We start from the raw sequence: 21384 nt of genomic DNA, 5'->3' as shown, positions 1-21384 counted from the left end.
TCAGACTGGCTTGGCCCTTGTCAAAGTTCAGCCCTGGCTAATCGTCCAGCTCCGTTGGCATGTGTGGTGTTTTGTGGGTGCAAAGGAGAAGACTTTGGTCCATTGTGCCCATGTGATGGAGGGCAGAAACCCCAAGAACGGGTTAACGAGCTCCTGAGGGCTTGGTCAGCCCCACCCTGGCATCAGGCTTGGAGGGAGGGGTTAAAAGGGAGAGAGAGGCCTGACTGGGAACAGGGACTCCCTGAGACACCCCCATATGCCAGAGATTCCCTGAAGAAAGGTAGGCCAAACATGGGCCTGCCATGGTGGTTTGCAGCCGGTAGCCGGATTGTTGTTGCTGGGGTGCGACTGCTGAAGATGGCGCCCTGACTAAAGGGGGCAACAGCCAAATGAAGGTCATTTGTCTTATGCATGTGCCTGGGGACTGAGCAGCGAGGCCGGCTGGGAGCCCAGGGACACTCCAGTCACCTCCTGCAATAATCTGCTCTGCAACCTCTGGTGACATTTTCATGAGTAGGACGTTCCATGTGGAAACATGGTTATACAGCACTAGAAAACAAACTGTATGGAACAATCCTGCCCCAGCAATGGGGGATGGGACTTCTCCATTCCCAAATTTCTCTGATTAGACAGGCAGCTCTGGGAGAGAAATGACTTTCAACTTTTCCACCCAACAAAGTCAAAGGTATAGGAAAGACCCACAGACACCTGAGAGAGAGACGAGCTAGTATGTCACTTAATTCACCTGTGATGGGGCACCTGCCCACACACTGGGATCTAAGGGGTTAATAGAACCCTAGGGAAGCTGCGCAGGAGGCAGCCAATCAGAGGGGCTGTGAGGAGCACCAATCAGGGCCAGGCTGACCCATATAAAAAGGGCTGCAGAGCCGCTTCAGTCACTCCCTGGTGCTTGAAGAGGGAGGAGGCCTTCCTTCCTTCCTTGCAGGCTGAAGGTAGCAAGTGCCTCAGACAGAGCAGTGCTGGAGGCAGAGACCCAAGGAGCTAAAGGCAGCTCCTAGCGGGCTGCAGGGATCTGCAGGCTGAGTCAAGGGCAAACAGGGTGTGAGGGGCTGCAGGGAAGTGGCCCAGGGAAAGGTACTGAGAGGTTGGAGGAGATGCAGCACGTGGCTGCCATCTACAGGGTCCCTGGGCCGGGACCCGGAATAGTGGGTGGGCCCGGGTTCCGCCCTTCCCCCACCTTGCCACTGAGGAAGTGGCTAGACAATTGGCTGCAGAAGCCACTGAGGGAAGTGGCTGGGCAGTGGATGGTGATACTGTCCTCTGGAAGGGGGGAGCACAGAGTGCGGCACAGCCGGAGGGGCTGTATCATGAAGAGGACACTGCGGTCCCGGGAATGATGTGGGTCCCTGGAGCAGAAGTGACTGGGGCAAGACACCACCAGAAGAGGGCGCACCGGCTAGCAGAGCTGTTCCCCGGAATGTCCAGCATGGGGCGCCACAGTGGTGAGTCGCACCCCGTCCCTCCATCCCATGCTGGCCAATGAAGAATTGTTCTTTATGCACTCTGCTTAAAAGCTTGGTCTTGTCTATTTTCAGGGGACTGAAGTGATGGGGTTTCTACAACTTCTTTTTTGTTCCACAGCACAGTTAATCTCGCGGCTAGGAACTGTCCTTGATATTGAGCCCAGATTTTCCTTTTGCTCAGCTTCATCCTCATTATAGCCTAATCCATCTCTCTCCCTCATTGGTTTTCCTTCAACTACCTATAATAAAATACTTGCATAACAGAGGCACCCAGCAGACAAGTTCGGAGAGTAACCCAGGGACAGGTTCAGACCTCCACTGCCATCACTGGAATGAGCATGTGGCTCTATAGTTCATTGGCTTCCTTTAGACAGACGGCTAATTACTCACAAGCAGCTACCAAAGTTAACTATAAATATGTAAATGGGGAGAGAATAAAATACTCATTAAACATTAGGCATTTACTATGGAAATTAAGTGTCATTAGATACATAAAAGACTTTCCCAACATTTGTTCTTGTGGAATATCTCCTTAAGCCTTCATTAACGTATCTATTCTTAATGCATGTAGGAATGGGCCACACAGTTAGATTAAAATCAGAGCCATCCTGAACTTGTGCTGTGAACTCAAACCCAAAAGTTTCTTTCTTTATTTTTGAGCTTTGGAGAAGTTCCACCAGTTTCTCTTTATTTTCCAGTTCTCACTTCTGTGCTTCCCAGTCTGATCTGGGAAGAAAACACTAAAATACCACAGAGAAGGTTATTCTCATGGTATTTTGACTTAACCAGAGCCAAACATTATAGGAGCACTCTGATTGCATGGACTAGACCCACAGGCTCCATATGGGAGGCCTCAGTGTCCTCCCCCACCCCTCCCAGGAAAGGAGCAGTAGAGGAGTCCTCCAAGTAGCCTAGAGTGGCTGCAGGGAGCAGCCAATCAGGGCCCAAGAGGGCCATATAAAAGGAGCTGCAGAGCACGATGGTCAGTTCCTTGCTAGAGCAGTGCAGGTGTTGCTCCTGACTGGCCCAAGGGAACTGCAGCACCACAGACAGCTCAGTGTGGGCAGGGACCTGGGGAGCAAGAGAGAGCTCCTGGCTGGCTGCTGGGCATGAACGTGGAAGGGCCCTGAGGTAAGAGTGAAGCTTTGTTGAAGACTGGGGCTGTGGGGAAGTGGAACAGGGAACTGAAGCAGTTTAGTTAAAGGGGCATGGCAGCCCATGGTTCCTATTGTTAGGGTCCCTGGGCTGGGACTTGAAGTAGTGGATGGGCCAGGGTCCTCCCTGCCATAGGCCACTGGGGAAGTAGCCTACAATTGGACAGCAGTAAATCCCCAGAAGGGCATCTGAACTACTTAGTGAAACCATTGCCTTCAGAGAGGAAGCCCTGGGGGTATGGCCCAATACCAGGGCTGGGACTAAAGACTGCAGACTCACCTGATGTGAGGGAGCGCTTGTGAGAAGTGGGTGCCAGGCCATTACAAGTACAAACTATTTTTAATGAAATACGTACAGACTGCTCGCTGAGACTTAGAGTAGAAGAAGGTTGTGCCTTTGGTGATTCTACCTGCTTGCCTCCATCCTGTCCCAATGCCTCTTCTATTTGCATCTTCTTCTAAACCAACCCCTCACTCGAAGCAGCAAACCATGGCTGCCAACATGTCTTGCTCATAGACTGATATCCCCTTTGGACAAAAGGGTGGTGGTATGGAACAAAGGAGTAATGGTCTCAAGTTGCAGTGGGGGAGATTTAGGTTGGATATTAGGAAAAACTTTTTCACGAGGGTGGTGAAACACTGGAATGCATTACCTAGGGAGGTGGTGGAATCTCCTTCCCTAGAAGTTTTTAAGGTCAGGCTTGACAAAGCCCTGGCTGGGATGATTTAGTCGGATCGGTCCTGCTTTGAGCAGGGGGTTGGACTAGATGACCTCCTGAGGTCCCTTCCAACCCTGATATTCTATGATTCTAATGCACAGCCAGCCCTCTGAGCTGGAGCAATGACCCAACACCATTCTGAAGGATCTCTGTAGAGCCACACAAACAGGATTCCCGGCAACCTTAAAAGTTGGAAAAAACCTCATGGTCCACAGAATCAAAGGTGGGTGGAATCTCCAAAATCTCAGTGAGATTGGTTAAGACTCAGCTAGAGATGATGACACACAACAGCATCCTCCAGGCAAAGACTGGTCCCTATGGTCAGTGTTGCTGGTTGGAAAATGTATTTTATTTTCAGGCAAAAATTTTGATGACAAATTCATTTTTGTGGAAACTTTTCACAACTTGGGGGTGTTTTGGGGTTAAACAAACTCCCACACTGGAACAATTTTGGCTGTTTAAAAACAAGTTGTTTTTTCTGGGTGTCTGTTTTCTGATACACCCTCCCTCCCCCAGAGTCACAATGAAAATGGACTGACACAACTTCCCATTTAGTCAAAATGCCTTTTTTCCTTGACCAAACATAGTGGTGAACCATTTTTGATGAGCTCGAGTGACCAGTTGAGTCGGAATCCGAGCAATTTTACCCCCACAAAAATCAGAATTTGTCACACACCCTGGAGCAGTTCTGTTGGATAGTCTCTCTCTTCGTGACAGCCATGGCATAGGATTTTAAAATACCTTATGTGCCGCAGTCAAGACCAGGGAATGTGCAAACACATTACACTGTGTGGCATACGTTTAAATATCTCTGATATAAGAATCTGTGGGGGGAGGTGGGTTGTCTTGTTTTTGCAGTAGCACCTACAGGCTCCAATCAGAGAACAGAATCCCATTGTGCTAGATGCTGTAAAAGGGAAAAGATGTTCGCTAGTCCAAATAGCTTACAGCCTAAGTAAGTGCCCTAAAAATACGGCCTTTTCAATGTACCTTCTGAGGTATTTAGGAGACAGGGTCATGACACTGCCTTAGCCAATGACTAGCCAGTCAGTTACTTTTGGATACCAAACATTAATCAATCAGCTAGGAAGAAAACAGTGGAAAAAATCCTTAAATCCCATGATCCTGTGTCAGCCAACTGGCTGCAGTTTGGCAAGGTGAGGGTATAAATATGTACGATGATGCACTGAGGTGGGAGGAGGGTGGTCTAACATTTAGAGCAGCAGCCTGGAAGTCAAGAAACATAGATTCTGTTCAGATTTATTACTGGTTTGCTGTGTGAGCTCGGATAAGCCAGCAAGACGCTCTGTGCCTCAGTTTCCCCATCCTACATCTGGTTGATGCTTTACAGTGGTGTCAAAGGGTTTAATGCCTTTATGTATCTAAGGTGCTTTTTGGGGATTCTCGAATGAAAGGTGCTATATAAGTACCAGGTTTTTTTTATGTATTATCTTTGCAAGCAGTGCAGGCAATGAATTACCCTCTTGGGCATGCTAGCAAGATGCATGCTCTGTATCCCATATTTCTGGTGACAATATAAACAAGTTAGTATCCTTGTAAATACAGCCTGATAATACAGCAGTGTTCCTGTGTCCTCTGAGGCTTTGACTGCATCTGTTAATACAACCCATCATTTCAGCTCCCTTTAAACTCTAGCAGTAGCAATTGCTTTAATAAAATTCACTCTAAATCAAGAGGGGCAGACCCACAGCGATGCGGGATCCTTTTAGGTCAGAAATTATGCATATTGGCAGGGCAGCATGGGCAAAGCTCACACTAATGTTCACCAGGTCTTCCCCCCCCCTCCCTTTTTTGCCAAAAGTTGTAAGGAAACCATACACTATAGACAGAGTTAATATATAAATCACACACGACGACAGCCTTCTGGAGTCATGGGATTAAGTTAGAATCGAAGCTTTTATTAAAACAGGACGTTTCTAGCCATGATGGTTGTGGGGAAAAGGTTTTAAAAACATGACCAAGTGCAGCCATAAAGGCTGAAACTGGAAGGCAAATACAGAGACTCCCAGAAATATTAAAAAAAAAAAAAAAAACCCCAAAAAACTCCTCATGATTTAAAAAAAAAAAAAATTGGGGAATTTTTTTTATTTATTTTTGGAGGCCTTATTCGTGATTGAGTGTTCCTGGTTCCCAATACTAGGATTAGAACCCTGATCCTTTAAAACCACAAACCTCCACCACTTGATCTAAAAGAGCACTCTCTTAGCTATGACTACTATATGTTGGCTACAATGTTTGCTCTTAATGTTACTGGTGCTTAATGCATACTAACACATGGTGCAGATAATACACATTATTATGAAATGTATAATATGTATTATCTGCACCATATGTGTTACTATGCATTAAGCATCAATAACATTAGGCTAGTTCACTGTTACAATATTTGCTTGTAAATGGGCCTGAACTGTAGCCCTGTTCATTTATGCTATGTATCCCATAATTCCTTGCATTTGCTGAAGTAAGCATTTGGCACAAGGAAGAAGGGAATGTGTCAAAATCGAGAGACTCATTCTATGTCTTAGTACAAGCTAGGGAAGTGCCTTCATGGACCAGTACCTGGAATGCCAATATCCAGAACACAGATAAAGAGAGAACGGAATAGGGAACTGGGAAAAACTGAGTTGGATTTTAATGGCCTGTTAAGAGATGTGTAACCTGTAAAATCATCATAAATACTACCAGCTGAAATGTGTAACTTTGGGAGTTCACCTTCTGCATAAGGTGAATGTAACATCACTGCACGTGATGGCTTCCCAGAGACAGGTATTGTATAAACCTTTTACCTGTACGTTGTTATTGGCTTGGAGCAATAAACCTGACTGACATTGGTTCTTCGGCCTTTATATCTTAATGAACCCATGTGTAGTCAAGCAATTGACTACAATTTATCAACACTTGTAATGGTTTGGAACAGGACACTGAGCCTCTGTGTGCATCCATGTATCCTAAAGTACTGTTAAAGGGCCCCAAGGCCATCAAACTGGGGGCTGTGGCTGCAGGTCAGGTGCCTGCTCCTTGTCGTGAGTCCTACAGGAAATTGCATACAAAATGTCCCGCTTCTTGAGCGGGGAGCCAAGGAGAGACTAGGCTGGGGATCGGGGAAGGCCCTGGGCAGAGGTCCCCACACCTGTCAGGTGGAAGGTTTGAGAGGAAGACACCTGCAGGGAGGAGGAGTGGCTGGGTGTGAAGTTGCAGCTAGAAATGGTGGTGGAGCCCCAGAGACAAGGTTAGACACAACTCCGAGGGCAGTGCGGCTGAGCTGCTTTGCTTTGAATCTTTGTTCCTCTCTTACTAAAGAAAAGCCCCGAGCGAAGGAACTGGAGGCATGCATTTGTCTGTGAAGGCCGAGTCCTCCTTCCCCCACACCTCGTGGCTCAACCCGGCAGCTTTCACAGGTCTCGTCCTCTCTGGCCCAGCCACTAGAGGGCACTGTCACAGGTGCTCACACAAAGCCAGTGAGCTAAAAGAGCACTTCGGTTTCCCATGCCTTTTGCAGAACCGTTTTATCTCGGGGGCGGCACTGGACCAGAGCTTGGAAACGCAAACCGAATGCAACTGTGTGCAGATGGCTGAAGACATGGATCAGCTTGATTAATGGTACCAGAAAAGATGATGTTCAATATGCTGTTTGAGGTTTTACTGCTTATTCCAAGCAGCTCCCCAAATATACTTCACTAGCAGCCAACAGCAAGGGTTTAATAAGAGGATGATATGGGGAGAGGCCCCTCATGGTCTAGGGGGTATGAAATCAGACACTGCAAGGGTCACAGATCCCGGCTCTTCATCAACATTTGAATTATCCTGGTTCCCTGACCCCTGTAAAATGAGACTGAGCAGGTGTCCGAAGGATGCCAGTCTGTTCCTGTGAAATGGGGAGAGATACAGACACGCTGATGTGTGTGTGCTGTGTCTTTAAAACTGTAGCTGCAGAAGGGGTAGGGGGAGGCTCTAGGGAGAATCTCTCAGTAGAGGTGAGGCAGAGATGCTTTAGAATAAAGCTGTTTTTCTTAAGCGAAGTAATATAAGAGATTCACTGTCATGTGACGGCAGGGACAGCCAGGGCCCCAAATCCTACCGGCATGTAGGGTATGTTGACGCTGTAATGTAAGCCCAGGGTTAGTGGCATCTGAATACACAGACCCTGGGTTTGCAAGCCTGGGACTTGAGTGTCCATGCTGTGTATTGACCCTAGGTTTAGAATTTCTGGACCCAGGCACCAAACCTGGGGCTTCAGCGTCCACACTGCAGTACACAAACCCAAGTCAAACCAGCCTTCCTAGCGCCCTCAACAGCTGTCACTGCTCTAGCCCCTGGTTTGTGATGCAGTGTCAGAGAACTTGACTGCTCACCCTGCAAGTAATAGGAAGTTGTCACAGTCTGTCAAGTTCCTAACACAGCCTGCCATGCCATCTTTTGGGTCTGCATGCTCCTGGCAACAACAACATGGAGGAATCACCATTTTGAAGAACTTCTTTTGCTTGCACTTTTACTCCTGTTTCAGCAAACAGACAGCATCCATGAGATGCTGGGGGACATTCTGACGGCAGTTTCTGATCCACCAAAGGTGACTGATGGAGGAGGAGGATGACAATACAGGTGTAGAGGAATAGAACTGCCTGATGCTGCTTGTGACTCTCTGTGGTTGCTGATGCCCTCTACGTAGACTGGCACTTCTGGAGCAGGGCCACAAGCACAGACTGGTGGGATCACATCATATGGACCTGAGATGACCAGCAGAACTTTCACATGAAGAAAGCTACATTTCTGGAGCATTGTGAGCCGCTTCCCCCACCCTCCAGATTGGGACATGCTCATGAGGGCAGCCATACTGGTTCAGAAGCAGGTTGCTATAACCATCTGGAACCTGGCTATCCCAGACTGCTACAAGTCCATTGCTAACCAGTTCAGAACTGGAAAATGACCCACATGTAAAGTGGTTGCAAAACTTTTGCAACCATCAGTCAGTCATGTATTTTACCCAAAAGTGGTGGTCATAAACAATATCCCTGAAGTAATTGCTGATTTTTGAGAGAATGGGGTTTCCAAACTGCTCCGTTGACTCAGATGCCCACATCACGTGCTCCTCAAGGAGCACGTGGGTACATAAACTGCAAAGGGTACTACCCCATTGTTATGCAAGCCCTTCTGGACCACAGAGGCTGATTTACAGATGCCAATGTGGACTGCACTGGAAAAGTTCATGATGCCAGGGTTTCCAACAATCGGGAGTCTACATTCATGGACAGCCTGGGACACTATTCCCACCAAATGATGTAATAAATGGAGTTACTGTCCCCACTTTTGTCCTGGGGGACCCAGTGTACCCTCTTTTGCTTGGGCTTATGAAACCATAATGATTTCAGAGCCCCTGGCCAAAGAGGTTCAAAGTCATACTCTCTCAGCAGGTGCAGAACAGTGGTTGAATGTGCGTTTGGCAGATTAAAATCCTGCTGACGCTGTCTACAGCCCCTTTGGATGCCCATGTCCTCAATGCTGTCTGCATAATTGTGCTTTGCTGTGCTCTTGACACAGGTGAGCCATTTGCCCTTGAATGGAGCTATGACAGTCATGGGTTGTTCCGGTACACTCAACCGGAAAGTGTACCTACAACAGCCGAGGAAGGGTGCATGGGGGCAACACAAGTCAGGGATGCTTTGCATAGGCCATTGGAAGAGAGAATAGTATGTTTATGAATGTGCTTGTACAGTCTTCACGGTAAATGAGGAACTGCCGTCATGCAATGAAATATGGGTGTGGGAAGTGGTGGATTGCCATGCATTGCAGTTATGAATGACATGAGCACTTATGAACAGGCAAGAATTGTGGATTTACAGTATGGCTTTATGTAGAGAAATGTATTGGGAAATGTTTGCACATAGCTTCCCAGTTGTTCCTTCTGTATTTAACTTTATTATTTGAAACACACATTATAGGGTGTGATGCAGTGATGGCAATAAAATTTCTTAATTTAAAAAAAACCAAACCTTTATTTGAACCTGTTTTAGAAAAGCACAAGATTAACTATTGCCAGGCAGGCCAGCTGCTGCTAGCACACCAAAACACCAGTAATAAACCGACACCAAAACCTTCAACAAAAACACAGGGAAACCATTATAAACAATTGGGTGAGGGACCTTTTGCTTAAGAGCCTTTGGTGAGGGGCCTTTCAAAGTAAGCAGTCATGGGATAAGAGGGAAAGTTCTCTCATGGATTGGTAACTTGTTAAAAGATAGCAAACAAAGGTTAGGAATAAATGGTTAGCTCTCAGAATGGAGAGAGGTAAATCTTGGTGTCCCCAGGGGCCTGTACTGGTCCCAGTCTTATTTAACATATTCATAAATGATCTGGAAAAAGGGGTAAACAGTGGGGTAGCAAAATTTGGGGAAGATACAAATCTACTCAAGATCATTAAGTCCCAAGCAGACTGTGAAGAGCTACAAAAAGATCTCTCAAAACTGGGTGACTGGGCAACAAAATGGCAGATTACTTTGCATTTATCAACATGAAATTTCATGTACATATAAAATGATGGGGTCTAAATTAACTCTTACCACTCAAGAAAGAGACGTTGGAGCCATTGTGGATAATTCTCTGAAAACATCTACTCAATGTGCAGCGGCCGTCAAAAAAGTGAACAGAATGTTGGGAATCATTAAGAAAGGGATAGATAATAAGACAGAAAATATCATATTGCCTCTATATAAATCCATGGTACTGCCACATCTTGAATACTGCATGCAGATGTGGTTGCCCCATCTCAAAAAAGATCTATTAGAATTGGAAAAGGTTCAGAAAAGGGCAACAAAAATGATGAGGGGTCTGGAACGGCTGCCGTATGAGGAGAGACTAATAAGATGGGGGCTTTTCAGCTTGGAAAAGAGAACTAAGGGGTGTGACAGGGTCAGGCCAGATGGCTACAAGAGAGTGGTCTGTTGCGGTTCAAATACAAGACAGCACAGAGCTTTTAGCAAGCAAGCGAGCTGGTCTGCCAACGGACTTCTGCCTGTCAGCTTTCCACCTTCCCCTTTATTCTTTCTCTCCCCCCGCGCATTACATTCTCCAACAGATAAAAGGAATACACTGGCTTTGTTTAACATTCTTATTTACCAATTTCAATCTACCGCATTCCTTGCTCTCGGGCCTTGAGCCCAGTCCTGGGAGGCTTCCCACGGTTCATGTCATCTGCGCGAGATTCCAAGGTTCATGCCCTTGAGAGGAGCTGTGTGTGCACAGCTCCTACACAACACTCCGGGTGTGCCCTGAATGTTGCCAAGCGCATGAACCCTGTATGAATCCTACATCCCCTCCTTTTTTGTTTATTTGTGCTCGGCCATCTCATGGTAGCCATCAATTTGCTTTTGCAAGTCAATTAACTCCCGGACAGACAAGGTCATAACTCGTGGAGCCTGCCAGGGCGGGTCTCGACAAAGCCTTAACAAAAAGGAAATACATTGCACACAGCAACAGCAAAAAATAAGCTTAAAAAGGTAAAGTGTGATTGGCCGGGCCCCAATTAGCCATGCTAGAGTACTGGGAAGAGAGGTTCGCGTAAGCAGCGAGCATCATCTCATTCCCAATTTCCTCAGGGTGCTGACATACTGGAATAAGGCACGTACCTAACAATTCTTCAGCTGCTACAAAATCAGATAAACAAAAGTGGGTAACATTTGCTATTGAAGCCAATCTTTCCCATAGGTTATATGTCATTTGGGCCCGTAACGGAGGAAGCGCTCCCGAGCCAACCCCTACAGGAAATAGCAGGCACAAAAGGCATACAATCAATACAGAATTAGCAGTAATTTGGGCGAGAATTGCCACAAACAAAGTCTCAGGAGTCTCTGGCTGTTGGTTTGCTGCCAGTCTTTGTTGAGCCGCGGCAACCAATGCTTTTACTGCTCCCCATGTCACGGGCTGGCTTGGGACGCTACGTCTCCTCCGTCTCCATCCTGCCATTGTCGACCCGGGAGGCACCGCGTTCTCCTCCAAGGTCAGCTGAAACTCCGGTATGGGGTTCGACAGCCCCTGGTGCCACGCCATGCTGTTTCAGTGCCAGTCGCACACACCGGGCCGGAACCCACAACTGTCCTGCAGGGAGAAACACAGCAGCCTATCCCCGACCCCAAGTGATTAAAGGTACTGGGCCCAACCATTGCGGATCGGGCAGCTGACGGTAATAGACACGCGCTCTTTCCAGTACCTCAGATTTGTGAAAATGCCGATCCGCGGGGGTCTGCTGATCTGCGTTCAGCGTTAAATTATTTAAAGTAAACAAAAGGATATGCAATTGTTGCTGAATGTCTCCTAAGGTTCGGAGACGCAGCTCCCTTTGTTTTAATTGTTTGTCGAGCAAGGTTTTTAGCATGCAATTTGCACGTTCAACAATAGCTTGGCCTGTGGAATTATAAGGGATCCCGTGTTTGAGACGGACATCCCATTGGGCACAAAAGGTGGAGAGGGCTGTGGAGCAATAGGCTGGGGCATTATCCATTTTTATCTGGCTCGGGCGACCCATAACAGCAAAACAGGCTAGCAAATGGTGAATAACTTTGGGAGTGGCTTCCCCACGCTGTGGGGTCGCCCAAAGGAATACCGAATAGGTATCAATGGAAACATGTAAAAACGAATAGGGGCGGAATTGTGGCACGTGAGTGACATCCATTTGCCACAGCTGATTCGCCGCGGTACCTCTGGGGTTAACGGCATAAGAAAAGGTAGGGGCAGCAGCGGCACAGTGGGGGCAGGAACGAACAATGGAACGGGCATGATCAGCAGGAATGTGAAACTGTCGGGCCAAGACAGAGGCAGACTGATGAAAAAAGGCATGGCTTTCGATGGGGTCAGAAAAAAGGGAATTTACCTGACCACGTAATGCGCGATCAGCGCGTGCATTGCCCTCAGTGAGTAGCCCAGGCAGAGGGGTATGACTGCGAATATGAGCAACAAAATAAGGGAAATTACGAGTGGTGATGAGATACTGTAAGGACAAAAACAGGCGAAAAAGGTCCGCATCGACCTGAGGGGTAATGAGGGCAAGGGGTAAATGATCAATTACCTGATAAACATAATGCGTGTCCACAATCAAATTAAAGGGACAATCAGCAAAAAGTTGAAAGGCCAAAATAACAGCAGCTAGTTCCAAGGACTAGTAAAGCTCTCCAAGCGCTGTGCATGTGCCCTGAATGTTGCCAAGCGCATGAACCCTGTATGAATCCTACAGTGGTCGAAGATAGATACATTAGTTCCAGGTTAAGCAGGTTCCTTTTCCCTGGGTAAGATAACAGGGACTATTCCAAAATACTCAAGAACTTTCTAGAACTAATTAAGGCAGGCAGGCTAATTAGGACACCAATTGGGAAGCTGCTAGAATTAATTAAGGCTAATCAGGACACCTGGTTTAAAAAGGCTGTCACTCCGGTTAGTGAGGTGTGCACGTAAGGAGCTGAGAGGGAGAGGACATGCTCCTGGAGGACTGAGGAGTACAAGTGTTAACAGACATCAGGAGGAAGGTCCTGTGGTGAGGACAAAGAAGGTGTTGGGAGGCGGTCAAGGGGAAGTAGCCCAGGGAGTTGTAGCTGTCGTGCAGCTGTTCCAGAAGGCGCTCTAGACAGCTGCAGTCCACAGGGCCCTGGGCCGGAACCAGGGCGGACCCGGGTCCCCCCAAACCTCCCAACACAGGAGCTTCCAGCAGAAACTGCAGGGATTGTTCTTACTCTTTTCCCCCATGCTGGCCATTGATGAGGTTATCTGAGTAAACAGCAGATTTGAGCCATGAAGTGGCCAAACTGAGGGCTGCTGTGAATCTCTGAGGCGAGCAAAATCCACCAATAAGCTCAGGACCCACCAAGGTAGAGGAGGAACTTTGTCACAGGGGGTATATAATAGGTGTCTATAAAATCAAGACTGGTGTGGAGAAATAAGGAAGTGTTGGTTTCTTCTCATAGCACAAGAACTAGGGGACACCAAATGAAATTAATAGGCAGCAGGTTTAAAACCAACAAAAGGAAGTATTTTTTCACACAACACACAGTCAACCTGTGGAACTCCATTCCAGAGGATGTTGTGAAGGCCAAAGTATAACGGGGTTCAAAAAAGAACTAGATAAATTCATGGAAGAGAGGCCCATCCTGGCTCTTAGCCAGGATGGGCAGGGATGGTGTCCCTGGCCTCCGTTTGCCAGAAGCTGGGAATGGGCGACAGGGGATGGATCACTTGATTACCTGTTCTGTTCATTCCCTCTGGGGCACCTGGCATTGGCCGCTGTCACAAGACAGGAGACTGGGCTAGATGGACCTTTGGTCTGACCCACTATGGCCGCTCTTATGCTCTAATAAACGCCCTACTGTTGCATGTTCCCTGTTCTCCTTTCCCTTCTGTCACGGGGTCTACTACTCACTGCTTTGGTGCCTCCTTCTGGACGCATCTGGGGGTTAGTCCATGACCAATCTGATGCCCCCTTCCTTCAGTTGTTCACCACATTGTCTGGTTACTCTTTGACTCAGGGTGCACCCTCTTTGTGACGTGGCCCACCAGCCAGGTCACTATCATCCTCCCCTTCCAGGGTAACAAAGTCCTTCAGGACAAATTGTGTCACACACTCTTCCAATCCAGTGCCCGGACTGCACCGCTTCCCAGGTGGTTGGTAGGGGAACCCAGGCCTTCCCCACTGCTCCGGATTCCAGCTCAGGGACTCTGTCTAGCAACCATGGCCTACATGATCTCAGACCCTGTTGCTGTTTTCCTGGGGTCCTTCCTACTTTTTTTCTGTCTTTTTGTCCCCCTCTGGGTTACTATTGGAGCTTCCTCTGCTACCAGTGGCTACTTCACCCTCCCTTGTGTTCTTGCCAGCGTCTGTATTCCCAGGCAGGATCCCAGGGCTTACACCCCCCTAGAATTCCTCCTTGTCTCTTGCCAAATCCCCTCCTCTCTAGGGAGTGACTGCCGAGTTCCTTTCTGCAGCCCCATCTTGCTTTCCACTCCCTGGTTAGATACCAGCCCAGCCTACCCCTGCCCAGATGGGCTTAATCGTCAACTGGCCTACACTAAAAAGTTAGGTCAAACTAGCTAGATCGTTCCGGGATGTGAAAAATCCACATCCTTGAATGGTGTAGTTAAGCCGACCTAACCCTGGTGTAGACAGCACTAGGTTGACAGCAGAATTCTTCAATTGACAAAGCTATCCCCTCTCAGGAGGTGGATTACCTACTCCGATGGAGAACCCCTCCCATTGGCCTAGGTAGTGTCTACACTGACTGGCTACAGCAGGGCAGCCATGCCACTGTAGTATTTAAAGTGTAGACAAGCCCCTAAAATGCTGCAGCTTCCCTGGGCTGGGAGCCTCTCTACGCTCTCTGCTTCTGCAGGGGGCCCTCACTAAAGAGATTCCTGCTGAGTGCTTCCGGAGCAGAGAGTCTCTGGCTGAAAGCTCCCTACTGGCGCAGAGGGCAAAGCGGGGCTCCCAGGATAGGTAGTAGCTGATAGGAGAAAGGGGATGAGGTAGAGACAGGTGCATCTTATCTTTATAATGGAATTATTTTTATCAAGCACTCGGCCCACCTGTTCAGCTGAAGATGATTTGAATGAAGTAAGGAAGAAAAGTAGCCAATATGATGGTGGTTACATTACAGTTGGATTTTTGTCTCGCTATTACTGTGAAAATCCACAGCCAAAAATGTCACTTGTTTTCAAGGGTTACTAAATGGAAGTATGAGGTTACAGAGATGTTTAGAAACCAAATACCCAGAATTCTTAAACAAGAACCATTTTTTTTTTCCCCCTTGGAAACAAGAAGAATTAAACTGGCCAAAAGAAGCCACTATTCCTCAAAAAGCTTTAGAAGCATCTTATGCTGTGGCTATGCAAATTGTAAGATGCAAATAAGCATATAGACAGGTTTCAGAGTGGTAGCCGTGTTAGTCTATATCAGCAAAAAAAACCATTGAGAAGTACTTGTGGCACCTTAGACTAACAAAATTTATTTGGGCATAAGCTTTCATGGGCTAAAACCCACTTTTAGCCCAGGAAAGCTTATGCCCAAATAAATTTGTTAAACAAGCATATAGTTGGTGAGACTGTTCTACTTCCAGCACATGTGTAGAATTATGATTGGGGAACGAGTAGCTGTGGCACTGAAAACCACTCCTATGTCAAATAATACCATCCATTGATGCACTGATGATCTTGCAGAAAATGGCCAGGACCAGTCAATAGAACAAGTTTAAAGTCAATATTTTGCACGTCAGCTTGATGAATCCACAGACATGGGCAACATGACAAATTGGAGAAAGTCCAGAGGAGAGAAACAAAAATGATTAAAGGTCTAGAAAACATGACCTACGAGGAAAGATTGGGGGAAAAAAATTGGTTTTGTTAGTCTGGAGAAGAGAAGATTGAGGGGGGACATGATAACAGTCTTTAAGAACCTTTTATGTACTTGTAAAGAGGAGGGTGATAAATTGTTCTCCTTAACGGCTGAGGACAGGACAAGAAGTAATGGGCTTAAATTGCAGCAAGGCAGATTTAGGTTAGACCTTAAAATTACCCTGGGAGGTTGTAGAATCTCAGTTATTGGAGGTATTTAAGAACAGGTTAGACAAACGCCATCAAGGATGGCCTAGAGAATACTTAGTCTAGTCCAGTTCCCTGCACTCAGGCAAGATGACCTACCAAGGTCCCTTCCAGTCCTACCTGTCTATGATTCTATGGCTCAGCTTCTGCGTAATGTGAGATTTGTCAAAGCAGGCACAATAGTTGAACTTTTATTTTGCAAAGAAACCCCAACCCAAGCAACTGGTGAGGAACTAGTCAAGATCCTCAGTAAATTCACAGTGGCTGAATGTCTTGACTGGGCTACATGAGTGGGGCTGTGCACCAAGAAGCATCAGCCACAATCGGAAAGAATAGTGGGATTGCAGCATGAGTGGACAAAGTGGCACCGGCAGCAGTTCGGACACACTGCACGATTCATCCCCAAGCTTCGGCACTGGAGAAGTTGCAATGTGAAGTGCATGAGGCCCGCAACATTATTAAAATTGTTAATTGTATAAAATCCTGGGCAATGGGCACACATTGTGCTGTGCAAAGAGATGGGCTCTGATCATGCTCAACTTCTGTTTCACAGTGAAGTCAGGTGGTTTCCACATGGCAAAGTGTTGCAATGCGTCTTTGAATTGCGTGTCAAAATCAGAATTTTCCTCCTGGGGAAAACAGACTTTGCAAATTAGATGTGTAATGTAGACTTCTTGACTGTTTGCTTACCTGGTGGACATATGTAGGAGAGTGAATGCACTGAACCTAACACTTCAAAACAGAACTACAATTATACTAGATCCGAAAGAAAAATCCAGGGATTCATGAAGAGCTTTGTCTTAAGAGATGCCACACTGCAAAGGGAGTTGCTGAAAAGTTTCCAGATGTAGACTTTTCAAAAGCATGGCATGAAAGTGATCAAAGTGCTATTGAAGAACAAATATTCACTCCTTTGTCAGCACTGTATTCCCATGTTGATGAATATTTTTCCTGGAGTTGAAAACGAATCTCCAGATAACAAATGGATGTGAAACCGCTTCTCAGTAACGGTTGACTCCTCCATTCCAATTTTAAGCATCTCAGCCCAAGAGCATCTCTTAGAATTGTCAAGTGATCACACACCAAAGATCAAGTTTCCAAATCTAAAACCAGGAGTTCTGGGTTTCTGCTGAAGGAGAGGACGAACTTGGCAAGGAAGCTATGAACGTGCTGCTTCCATTCACTTCGTTATCTCCGTGAGTCTGGGTTTCTGGTAACAATTGCTATGAAAACTAAACACAGAAATAATTTAAACTTGGAAAATGACCTGTCCGGCGCTATCCAAGAGTCAACCCAACCGTCTACAACTCTGCAGTTCAAAACAGGCCCATTCTTCTCACTAAAATCCATATTTTCAAATTATACTTTCAAAAACCTGGAGTAGATGGATTATATAACCAAATAAACTGTATGGAGTTGACTTAAATTTGTAATACTGCCCTGAAGTCTTGAATCTAGTGTTCTGAGTCAGTAAAAAGAGGTATTTGGTTGCGGGGAGCCACCACGTTTTAAAAGATCAGTAAGGGAGCCCTGCTACTAAATTGTTTGAGAACTAGACCGATAAATGAGTCGTCAGCTGACCAAGCAGTATGAGTTCCGCACACAGTTCTGTTGCTTCTCTAATAGTTTCCAGAACTGCTGGCCAAAAAATGGGGCATTTCACGGTGGAATTTTTGTTTTTGTTTTTTCCCAGCAAAAATCTGAAATATTTTGGTTTGGAAATGCTGCTGCAGTGCCTCACAGGAACTGTAGATCCGGTATCTCATACGGCCATTCTCTTCTGAAGGCTGGGCCCCTGGGCTGGACTACCTCTCCCATGATGAGGTAGATTCAAGCTAATATCGCTTCAAATGAATGACTGGCATTTACCTTAGATATCCAGCAAACTGGCCCTTGCATGGTTTGTGCATGTGTCAGTTACATCCCTTTTCCTGGTTTAATGCCTTTTTAATAAGGAGGCATCCCTGAAAGCACCCCAATATATTGATTGACGCAGAGTGCATTTAATTCTCTGTCGTCAGCTATTCACCTCCAGCACAATCAAAGCTGCAGATTTCTTTATTTTCGGTAGCACTCTACTGAATGTGGCGAATACTTAGGGCAGACTTGTCGTTCTCTGCTAGCTTTCGATCACTGTCGTTTGGATAAAATGGAACATGGATCTGAACCAGCTTGGATTTGCAAAACCATAACAGCTTTGTCATGCTGTGGCATGTGAGAAAGGGCCAAATGCTGTTTAGCTGTGCACCTCTTTGCAAGACTGGGGCACAGGTGATCTGGCCTCGTGGTCGCTGATGGCTGGTGTCACAGTCCAGGATGGCTCTGATGGAGTAGTCAGTGAGCAGGGATCAAAGTAATGGCTAGCGCCAGGATCAACAGGCAAGCGTCAGAGTCAAGCCAAGGCTGGAGAGCAAAGATCTGGAGTAGTTACCAGGCTGGAGTCAGGAGGCAAGAGTCAGGAGGCAAGAGTCAGGCCAGGGTGGGAGACTGGAGATCAGAAAGTGAGGCCAGGTCTGGAGCCGCAGCAAGCTGGGAGTCTGCACGGTTGCCTGGGCAGCTTCCCTGAGGCACGCCCCAGGGTTAAATCCTAAGTGTGGGCCAATGAGAGGGACACAGGACGTTGTCGTGCTGGCTCCTTTTGGGTGGTACATCCTGCGGGGCCTAATCTCCTTAGTGCTCTCTGGCTGCAGGTCTGCATGGCCTCCTGGTAGCGATTGTGCTGATGTCTGCTTCCCCAGGCTCTGCAGCCTCCAGTTCTAATCCAGTTACACTCTGCACCCCCCTCGGCCTCCGTGAGGTTCTGGGCGCACTACAGAGTGCGGCTAGTTCAAAATTAGCTCAGATGTGCTGCAATCCCACCTCTCAGTTGCAGTGTAGACGAACCCTTAATAGGAAGCTGAGATGCTCTGTGTTTAGAGAGCAAAAGATAAAGCATGGTAGACTGTTAGCAGCCGCTATCAAGGGTTCTGTGTCGTGGGACGATTTACAGTGTGTAGGCAGAGTGAGTTAGAGAACCAGTCTGTGTCCGGGAGCCTGGGTAAGAATCCCCTTTTTATTAATCACAACCAAATCCTATCCCTTTTGTGGCGTGTGGGACACAACAGATGGGACAGCATATAAAACCTGTTCTCAAACCGGGGGGTAGAGCTGGACTGGGATTATTTTATCTGTATTACCTTATCAACTAGGCGCCCCAGTCATGGACCAGGGCCCCGTTGTGCTAGGTGCTGTACGAACACAGAAGTGGTCCCTACCCTGAAGAGCTGATAGTCTAAGCACAAGGTAAGAGCAGGGAGGGAGGCAAAGGGGGAATTTAATCTGGGCTCCCTGTTTGACAGGTCCCCGCAAACCTGTGCAGTTTGGATGAGTAGTGTTGCGACCTGGCACCAAGGCCACAGTCCCTCTCAGGTTTGGCCTGGCTCCCACTCAGGGACAGAGGAGTGTCTGGGCCAAATTTGAGTGAGTGGTGCCCCTGTGTGCCAGTCCCTCAAATTTACCCCGGCTGCCTTTCCACGGACAGAGGCGTGGCCAGGCCAAAACGGAAGGCACCATGTCCCCATGCACCAGGTTGCAATGTCCAGAGTGGGGCATACGGCCCAGCCCCACAAGACAGGTGCTTGTGGGGTGAGGGCGGGGGTCGCTCTCTAACTACCATCCTCCTCAGGGTCTCAGTTTCAGGGTAGGGCTGGGAGGTAGGGACTCAGGTTTGGATTTTGCCCCAGGACCTCAGAAATGTCTCTGCCGCCTGGACAAGAGAGAACCGATGTGAAACCAATGCTGAATCCTGGTCTTTTTGGCCTGTCTTTAGCTCTTCCCTAACTACCCGTCTTCTGAAGCTGCTCTGTAAAGACCGGGTGCTGCCAAGGAGAGGGCACTGGCTTGGCACTTGGGAGAGCTGCGTTCCAGTCCCAGCTGTGCCACTGACTTGTGGTGTGACCTTGGGGGAGGGGGGGTGGAACCAGTTTGCCTTTCTGTGCCTCGGTTTCCCCATCTGCAAAATGATGATGACCGTTGCCTCTCTATAATACTTGAGGAGCTAGGGATGGAAAGTGCTATACAAACATACAGGGCTGCTATGAAGGGCCCTTCATTATTTTCCTTGTGGTAGCACCAAGGAGCCTCAGTCTTCCACCGAGACCCCATTGTACTGAACAAGCACAGACCAAAAAGACAGTCCCTAGCCCAATAAAACTAGATTGGAGGCTAGCTGTGGTGTCTGTAATTGATGGGGCTGGAGTAGGAGTAAAACAGAATGGGGAGTGAGGGAATTTGTTAATCCACTTGGGTGGATGCTGTGGCGTCTTTAATAAAAGCCACATTTAACAAACCCCCGCTCCACTCCTATTCCGTTTTACAGCCAGCTTGAGCTTCTTCTTGTCTCTGCTTTATTTTTTATTCACTTGAAATACCAGTGATCGCTCGGAGCACTTTTGGGAAACAGACAGGAAGCGATCCAGATTGGCAGCTGGTCCTAAAATTAACAAAGCAGCAACGACAACAACAACCTGGGTCTGAAGCTGCCGTTAATCCTCTCTTATGGCAGAGAAGGGTTAGGACCTGCCAGCTTCTTTTACAAGTGAGATTCCCACTCCTGACTATGCAGCTGTGCTAGGAGATACCACATGGGACACGTTGTCTTTATTAGATTAACTGTCTTCCAGTTTTGGGAGGGGGGGTGCACTCTGTGTAAAGCAAAGACAGGTGTAGCTTGCTATCTCAGCTCTTGCCCTCTAAGTGACCTATTCAGACCCAGTTTTCCCCTCCAGGTTTTAACACCCAAAAATCTGACCTCCCTCCCCCCTCAAAAAGCTATTTTTCAATTTGTAAAAATTCCTGTCAGGTGCTAGGTAAGCAAATTATTACTCCTGGGAGAGAGGTTTGTTTTCCACTTGTGGTGCCGTTTTGTTAAAGGGAATGCAGCCAATTTTAACACTCGTGTTCCTGTCTGTAATTGTTTTACCAGCTCTTCCTACGAGTCACCCATCGAGTGACTCAAAGAGATTAGAGCGAGAGAGGATTTTTCTCTCCTGTCTCAGTCTGTTTTAAGCTGCAAATTTGACAATGCTTCTGTGTCCTGTCACCTTCACTTTTTCTCCGGTACGGTAAATGCCCCTCAGTTGTGTCTGTGGCTCTTTCACACATCAACAGGGGAGTGAGAAACATGTATCAAAACAGAAGAGCTCGACTGCAGAATCACTAGCATTGGCAGGGGGAGCTAGTGGACAGGGGTACAACCTGAAATAACAGCCTGCGGGTTAACTACAAATTAACCGCTGTCATTACTCCTTTTGTGTGATTGGTCACCTAAGTCACAAGGTATTGCTTCTCTTCTTCCCTGACTTTTTTTTCTTTTTCAGCCAGAGAACTGCAAATGACACACACTCTTGGTGCACAGAGGTGGAATGTGTGGGCTGGGTGGTTGTGGTGGTCCCTTCTGGC

At 47.3% G+C, this 21384-nt stretch overlaps 1 long non-coding RNA gene across 1 annotated transcript; it reads left to right on the top strand.

Annotated features, from left to right (window-relative positions):
• The first annotated feature begins 912 nt into the window (after positions 1-912).
• LOC122465672 lies at positions 913-8844 on the top strand. The gene is made up of 2 exons (XR_006290668.1): positions 913-1463; positions 7883-8844. It is a non-coding gene; the product is annotated as an uncharacterized LOC122465672 (long non-coding RNA).
• The last annotated feature ends 12540 nt before the right edge of the window (positions 8845-21384 follow it).

The sequence above is a fragment of the Chelonia mydas genome, chromosome 4, assembly GCF_015237465.2.
Source record: "Chelonia mydas isolate rCheMyd1 chromosome 4, rCheMyd1.pri.v2, whole genome shotgun sequence".
In the NCBI taxonomy this organism is placed as follows: Eukaryota; Metazoa; Chordata; order Testudines; family Cheloniidae; genus Chelonia; species Chelonia mydas.
Note: the sequence above shows the minus strand (reverse complement) of the source record. Positions and strands in the feature narration are given on the sequence as shown.